We start from the raw sequence: 8671 nt of genomic DNA on the forward strand, positions 1-8671 counted from the left end.
AGATTAAGCAGCAGTCGAAGATCAACCTTGGCTGCCATTTCGGTAATCGAAAATTTTTTCTTCAGTCCATGAAAGCTTGGAAAGCTATGTTTATGGAAGACGTTTAAGCATTTCTAAGCAAAATATACTTTCGCACTAACAAATCTATATCTGTGAACAGAGCTAGTGTTTAGGTAATACTTAAGCTTTTTTAACATTCTCAGCCGTTCCGGAAAAGTAAATAATAATTTTCCGTGGCATAATTTTAGACAAAGTCTGCAGCTCGACATTCTGTTTTTGTTGGGCAGGTTTTGAAAACCTTTTAATTAGATCCACGAAACGATTTTCCAGCAGGAAAATCGTTATCATAAATTATTCGTCATTATTATCAACCCGAGAAACGGGAAAAAACGGCAGCCGGTATTAAGTTTATTAATTTTTTAAAGAAATATTTACTCGCTATCTATACCTATAAAGAAGGATTTCTGTCTGTCTGTCTGTCTGTCTGTCTGTCTGTCCGTATGTTCCTTATAGAATCGAAAACTACTGAACCAATCGGCATGAAAATATGCATGTAGAGGGTTTTTGGGGCCAGGAAAGGTTTTAGTGATGGTTAGAAACCCCTCCCTCCACGAAGAGGGGGGGCTCCCATACAAATGAAACACAAATTTCTGCATAACTCGACAACTAATCAAGCAAATAGAACAAAATTCGGCATGTGGGTGTTTTCGGTGACAAGAATTTATTCTATGGTAAATTGAGACCCCTCCCCTCTTTATAAGGGGAATTATAACTCCTCTCCTCTTTAAAAGGGGGGGCTTGCATACAAATTTCCTCATAACTCGAGAACTAATCAAGCAAATGGAACCAAATTTGGCATGTGAAAGTTTTCGAGGGCAAGAATATTTTCTATAGTAAATTAGGACCCCTCCCCACTTTAGGAGGGGGGGCTCCTGTACCAAAGAAACATAATTTTCCTCATAACTCGAGAACTAATTAAGCAAATGGAACCAAATTTGGCATGTGGGTGTTTTTGGAGACAAAAATTTTTTCTATGATGAATTGGGACCCCTCCCCTTTTTAGGAGGGGGGGATCCTATACACATGGAATACAAATTTCCTCATAACTGAAGAACTAATCAAGCAAATGGAACAAAATTTGGCATGTGAAAGTTTTCGAGGGCAAGAATATTTTCTATGGTGAATAAGGACCCCTCCTACTTTAAGAGGGGGGGCTCCTATACAAACGAAATACAAATTTCCTCATAACTCGAGAACTAATCAAGCAAATGGAACAAAATTTGACACGTGGGTGTTTTTGGAGACAAAATTTTTTTCTATGATGAATTGGGACCCCTCCCCACTTTAGGAAGGGGGGCTCCTATACAAATGAAATGCAAATTTCCTCATAACTCGAGAATTAATCAAGCAAATGGAACCAAATTTGACACGTGGGTGTTTTTGGAGACAAAAATTTTTTCTATGATGAACTGGGACCCCTCCCCACTTTAAGAGGGGGGGCTTTTATACAAACGAAATACAAATTTCCTCATAACTCGAGAACTAATCAAGCAAATGGAACCAAATTTGACACGTGGGTGTTTTTGGAGACAAAAATTTTTTCTATGATGAACTGGGACCCCTCCCCACTTTAAGAGGGGGGCTCCTATACAAACGAAATACAAATTACCTCATAACTCGAGAATTAATCAAGCAAATGGAACCAAATTTGACACGTGGGTGTTTCTGGAGACAAAAATTTTTTCTATGATGAACTGGGACCCCTCCTCACTTTAGGAGGGGGGGCTCCTATACAAATGAAATACAAATTTCCTCATAACTCGAGAGCTAATCAAGCAAATGGAACCAAATTTGGCATGTGAAAGTTTTCGAAGGCAAGAATATTTTCTATGGTGAATTAGGACCCCTCCCAACTTTAAGAGGGGGGGCTCCTATACAAACGAAATACAAATTTCCTCATAACTCGAGAACTAATCAAGCAAATGGAACCAAATTTGGCACGTGGGTGTTTTTGGAGACAAAAATTTTTTCTATGATGAATTGGGACCCCTACCCACTTTAGGAGGGGAGGCTCCTATACAAATGAAATTCAAATTTCCTCATAACTCGAGAACTAATCAAACAAATAGAACCAAACTTGGCATGTGGAGGTTTCTGGAGGCAAAAATATTTTCTATGGTGAATTAGGACCCCTCTCAACTTTAAGAGGGGGTGCTTCTACACAAATGAAATACAAATTTCCTCATAATTCGAGAACTAATCAAGCAAATGGAACCAAATTTATCATGTGGGTGTTTTTGGGGGCAAGAATATTTTCTATGGTATATTTTCTATGGATTTCCCCATTTTAAGAGAGGGGGAGGGGCTCCTATACAAATGAAAAACAAATTTCCTCATAACTCGAGAACTAATCAAGCAAATGGAACCAAATTTGACATGTAAGTGGTTTTGGACGCAAAATTTTTTTCTATGGTGAATTGACACCCCTCTCTTCTTTAGAAAGCGAGTTATGGTCCATCTCCCCTTTAAGAGGGTGGGCTTCCATACAAATGAAATGCAAATTTCCTCTTATCTCGAGAACTAATCAATCAAATGGAACCAAATTTGGCATGTGGGAGTTTTAGATGGCAGAAATTTTTTCTATGGTGAATTACGACCCCTTCCCCTTTTAAGAAGGGAGCTCCCATACAAATGAAATTCAAATTTCCTTATAACTTGAGAACTAATCAAGCAAATGGAACCAAATTTGGCATGTGGGAGATTTTGGAGTGTTGAATTTATTTTACGGTAGTTAGAGACCTCTCACCCCTGTGGTAGGGGGATATGGACTCTCATACAAATAAAACAGAAATTTTTGCGAACTCAAAAACTAATCGAACTCGAGAAATTCGAGACTCTTCCATAAAACATTAGTCAATACAAGACCACAAAACCTATCTATAGTAACACTAGATCATTCAGGACGAGACGGTCGCGAGTGTTGCCTGTGACCCGCCTGTAATATCTATATAATAAAACCAAGTTGGTTCGTATGTTTGTAAGGGATAAACTCAAGAACGGCAGGACGGAATTGCATGATTCTTTTTTCAGTTGATGTGTTTTGGTTTGCGTCAGGTTTATACGCAAAAAAAAATATTAAAAATCTACGCGAAAAACGGAAAAATAGTAAAAACCGATATTTTACTTTTCCCGCCATTCGTCGCATAGACAATGTTTTAGACTACTATGATTATTATCGGTGCAAATCAACCGGCGTCGCATTCAATATGAAGCGTCGTTGCTGGGCTAACAAACATGTTGATGAGGGTAACTTTGATTGAATGGTCAATAGTGCCTGATTTTCACAGAACATCTGTTCGTTACAACTGTGTTAGAAATACTGAATACTGAAATTCTTAGAAACTGAGTTAGAAATGTTTGTTCGATTTAATCGACATTTTTCGGCGAAATAAGTATGAAGATTTTTAAATACCAGTTAGTCAGGACGTTTCGAGCTACTACTGGTCTTCGCTCATCATCTGCGGACAACTTTTTCGTCCATTAGGTTCTACTTGGTTTATCTTTCTCCAAGTCCAAGTAGAACCTAATGGACGAAAAAGTTGTCCGCAGATGATGGGCGAAGACCAGTAGTAGCTCGAAACGTCCGGACTAACTGGTATTTAAAAATCTTCATACTTATTTCGCCGAAAAACGTCGATTAAATCGAACAAACATTGCGGTGGCGGCGATTATCTGAAATCAACATTAGTTAGAAATGGTAATCTTTCCAGAATCCTAAAACTTATTGCCAAATATTCATTAAAAACATGTGGAGAATGTTGATTTTTCAATTTATAGCACTCAACAGTTAAGCTGGCTGTTAATTTATTTTTTGTAAAAGTAAATTCGATAGCTATAGGATAATGCCTAATTCCGTCTGCCGTAGTTGTCCGTTAATATGGTATGCAATATATATACATATATTGAAACAGAATCTTTATTCTTGCTAATAAACAGTTTTATAGGCTAGCAAATTTAAAAAATAATAAATGTTGTATAATGCGTTTGGGGTTCAGTTTATAAAAGAGCCTAATTGTCTAAAACTAATTCTTTCACATCATTTATCAAATTAATGAAATTAACCAGAACTGGAAACTTTCTACGTTGATGCGTTTCTAATGCATGTTTACAAATGTTTCAATGACTAAAAATTAGGTATGAAACTATATGATCGTCAAGTGAAGAATATACTTTATGTATTAAATTTAATTGAAAAGTGTACTTGAAAAGAATATTAGCTGAAATAAATTAACACTAAAAGTACATGTAACCCATTAGAATAAATCGTATTGAAAACAACGTTAATTATTTTTTGTTCTTTTCTCTTCTAATTAGACTTCCAAAAGTGCAAAAAGGCTCATAAAATTATAATTCTGTTTCAAATTATTTTGAAATACCAAAGTAATAAAGAAGACAAATAAGACAAGGCGTACATTTATTTGCATTTTCGTATGTTTGAGGAGCCCAGCAAGAAATGAAATTAGCAAATAACATTGATTATATTTTGAGGAATAATGAAACCTATCGGATTGGTATAATATACTAACAAAGGTAATTGCTTGAGGACTTTCAGTAGAGTATAATTCATTCGGTAAATTCTTACCAATCGATTGATAAGTAAAATTAAAAATCTAATGAATCTAATTGACATTCTCATTTCATACATATGAATATCAAATTTAAATTCAAAAATTACGGTGGCAATCACAACCAAGCTCTGATTTCGATAGAGGAAGTCGAAAGTGTCAACAAATTATATGTTTAATAAACCAACAATTTGCGTAAAAAAGAACATGCAAAATTTCAAATCAATAATGGGAGAATGCACAAAGGCGAAAGAAAACATTTGAGGGCGTTGAACAGAACAATCATAGATTTCGGCGGCAATGAAAATATAATTGTTGGTGCAATGATTCTGTTCTCAAAAAGTTTTGAATGTATATTCCATATCATTAGACAGTTAACTGCAGTAGACGGAATTAGGCGTTATATAATAACATCGAGTCTACTTTTACAAAAAATAAATTGACACTCAGCACAACTGTTGGGTACTGAGAATTGAAAAATCAACATTTTCCACATGTTTTTAGCGTATATTTGGCAATAAATTTTACGATTTTGATTGCCATTTCTAACTAATGGTTTAGCACAGTTGTAAGAAACAGATGTTCTATGAAAATCCGGTAGTCAATTAACCATTCCCTCAAAAGCTAAACTTCTCAAAAACGCACAAAACTTAACCTACACTTTGAGTACATCCAAAATTTACTATTTACGGCATTTAATTCAATTGGTGGCAGTACGAAGTTTGCCGGGTCAGCTAGTAGTATAATATAGTAGAATCAACGGAAATCTGACGGTTTATCAGTGCTTGACGTTGATCTACAAATATTGAAATATCTTGCAGGTAGTTGCAGCTAAAACCTGTTCGATCTTGTAGAGGACACTTTGAACAACTATTCTGTGTATATTTTAGCTTGGAAGGTCGGTGGAACATTTTTTAAATTAGTAATCAAAGTTAGAGTTCTGTTTTTTTGAAGGAAAATATCTTTGCCATTTCTATGGGGCGATTTTTTAGGAGTGAGGTCAAAATGAATTCCTTCTATAACCAAAATTTATTCTACTAACCTTGATTGTTATTCTCCATTTTAAAGACTTAGATTACACATACTATGAGATTTTTACCAGCGTGATGAATAACCTTCAAAAATGAAAGCAAAATTTGTAAGTAAAATCCACTTTGCAACTTGACAGTTTGAACGCTTGTAATAGTAGTTGTGGCGCTTTCCCAAGCAAACTAATACTTGTTTATATAGCGGAAGGCATCTATAAACAATTCTAAATACTTAGTATACCCGATTAAAAAAAAGTGAAAAACGATTTTTGTCTATGGCTCAACGCACTGTGTGTTCCCCTGAAGAACCCTTATAATGTTAATAAATAAGCTACTGTTTACCGTGTCAGTAGCAAATATTTCCCAGATGATTCAGGGCGAGACGGCCACAGGTCGCGAGTGTTCGCCGGTGACCCACCGTGGGACCAGCACCCCGCAGAAAGCACTTCTATTTAGGTGCATGCATTTTCCTACTGCTTACTGATTAGTAGAAATTATTCCTTCGTTGAGTCCGAACGAGCAGCAGTGAGTAAGGACTGCATAAATCCAACTTTTTTGCAGGTGGAATGCCGTGAGCTTTTTCGGCGATATATGACGTTTGGCAATTCGTGTTTCTACCATTTGTGATTCAGCCATTAGATCAATTATGCCATTTGTTATTTCGACTTTCTGTGTTTCGTTCATTCGTGATTCGGTCAGTCGTAGATAACACAAATGCGTATCTGCGTAGTATTTGTGCTAGTTCATAATTAGAAGGGATTACTTACGAATGGCCGAATACCATAATTAGCCGAAAATATTCATAGCCTTCAAACCGCACAACTAAAACGTCAATGACGTCTTAGCTCACGGTTACTCGCGCTGTTGTATTTTGTACAACGCCTGGGGAACTCGGTATATCTCGGGATCCTGGCAATAAATAAATTTACTGTTTTCAGCAAGGTTGATCCGCACATCAAGATCTTTCATTCGGTGTACAAAGTTTCATAGGTCTTTCGCCAAGTGGCGTTAGTATTCGAGTGAACTCTGTTCTGTTTTACCTGCCTATGATTCGGAGTTGACACGAGTAAGGAACGGTTAAAGGTATATTTTCATGAAATTCCGTGTACTTGCGGCTGTGGTAGATAGTCAAAGCATAAGGAGCAATGTGAGAGAATTTTCAGTACGAAAATTTAGACACATTGCTTTCACAAGAGATTGAAGAAAAAAATCCTGAATTACCTGATTACCTGATCAGTGATTTTGATCAAATCTGTGAGTCATCGCCACACGCACAGATCACGAGCTGTACAGATCATGACAAACAGTGAATCTTTAGTATTGATCACAAAATTTTGTTCTCTAAACAGTCTCAGCAGTAGATCACAGTATTACCTACATCTTACCTAACTGCGAGCAAAAAGGTCACGCATGCTGTTTGTATTGTGTTTCATACGTTGCACACAACCAATCATCTGTATCTGTCATAGTTCTCAACGCAATCATGCAATGAACATTATCTGACATGAGGTTTATCATAATCTGTACAGATCGCGACAAATTATTTGTCGCTTACAAGTAGTGATGTCAATGAAACTGAATCTGATCACTCCTATGATCTTGATCGCTAGAAGCGATTTTTTTCCTGATCCTGAGTTCTGAGAAAATACTTGACAACTCTGGTTGGATTCATGCTGTCCTTACGCGTCCTACTAGTCAGCAAACCTAGCAAAATGCTTGCACATAAATAGAAATGGTTTCTGCGGCGCATTCCCTCTTCTTTTCACGTTGAGCTCTTCAAGGAGGTTAAGGCTTCGGCCTTTCGTGATTCGGTTAAATACAATTTCGGCCTTCTCTGACAGTTGTTGAAATTCGACCATTTGGATTTCGGCTATTTGTTATTCGGCCATTTGTGTATCGGTATTTCTACCCGAAAGTAGAATCAGTCCTCTATACTCCATTATTTGTACTACAAATAATTACAAAAATAAATATAAGGTGCAGAGTGTGCGCGACTTGTTGATATTTTTCTAAATGAAATTAAATTATTTTAACAATTGCTTAGGCAGCTTAACATTGACCATAAAAACCTTATTTCCATCAATATTATTCGAGGGAATAGTTTTCGGCGAGATTCAACCAAGTAGAGGTTCGGCCTTTCGTGTTTCGGCCAAATGCAATTTCGACCTTCTGTCACGAGTTTTGAGAAACTAGACCATTTGGATTGCGGTTATTTGTTATTCGGCCATTCGGTATCAACCCGAAGTTTTCGATGAAATAAAAGTTTCGAACCAGTTTCAAATGGAAAAACAAGCACGTTTAATTCATTTGCGGTGACTTAACTTTCAAACCAAATTAATTTATGTTAAACTAGAGGACCCGGCAAACTTCGTACTGCCACAAATTAGACTGAATATTTCAGATTATAAAATTCAGACGAACTGCGAGAGCTGCTGGTTTTAAGAAAAAAGAGTGCACTAACGTAATTTCGTAATTTTTTGAGGATTCCAACGTTTGATGTAGTCGATAAACATCGGATTTTCAGAGAACGTGTATATCTAACAACCGTATTAAGCCATTAGCAAGAAACGAAAATTTGACAAAATCTCAAAAATTATTATCATCCACGTTGGAAACATGGTGTAAAAGTTAGTTTGTCAGTTCCCAATACCCAACGGTTGTGTTGGTAGAAGTTACGTCGAGTCTTGTCTTATAAACCCTACTGATTGTTAACTTATTTTTTGTAAAAGTGAATTCGATGGCTTCAACAGCGCCAAATTGCGTCTGCTACAGTTGATTTTCTAATTATAGACAATGTTTAGTTAAAACCTTACTGAAAACATAATCGTTACACCACCAACTATATTTTAATTGATGCTGAAATATATCATTGTTCCATTTAATGCTCTCAAACTTTTTTTTGCTTTAGGAATTCGTCCCATTATCATCTTGTTATTCTGTATGCTGGTTCTTAAGTTAACCAACAATTTTTTGATATTCAAGCATATTTCCTTCATCACAATCAGTGGTTCATTTGGG

Source organism: Sabethes cyaneus, chromosome 3 (genome assembly GCF_943734655.1).
Source record: "Sabethes cyaneus chromosome 3, idSabCyanKW18_F2, whole genome shotgun sequence".
In the NCBI taxonomy this organism is placed as follows: domain Eukaryota; kingdom Metazoa; phylum Arthropoda; class Insecta; order Diptera; family Culicidae; genus Sabethes; species Sabethes cyaneus.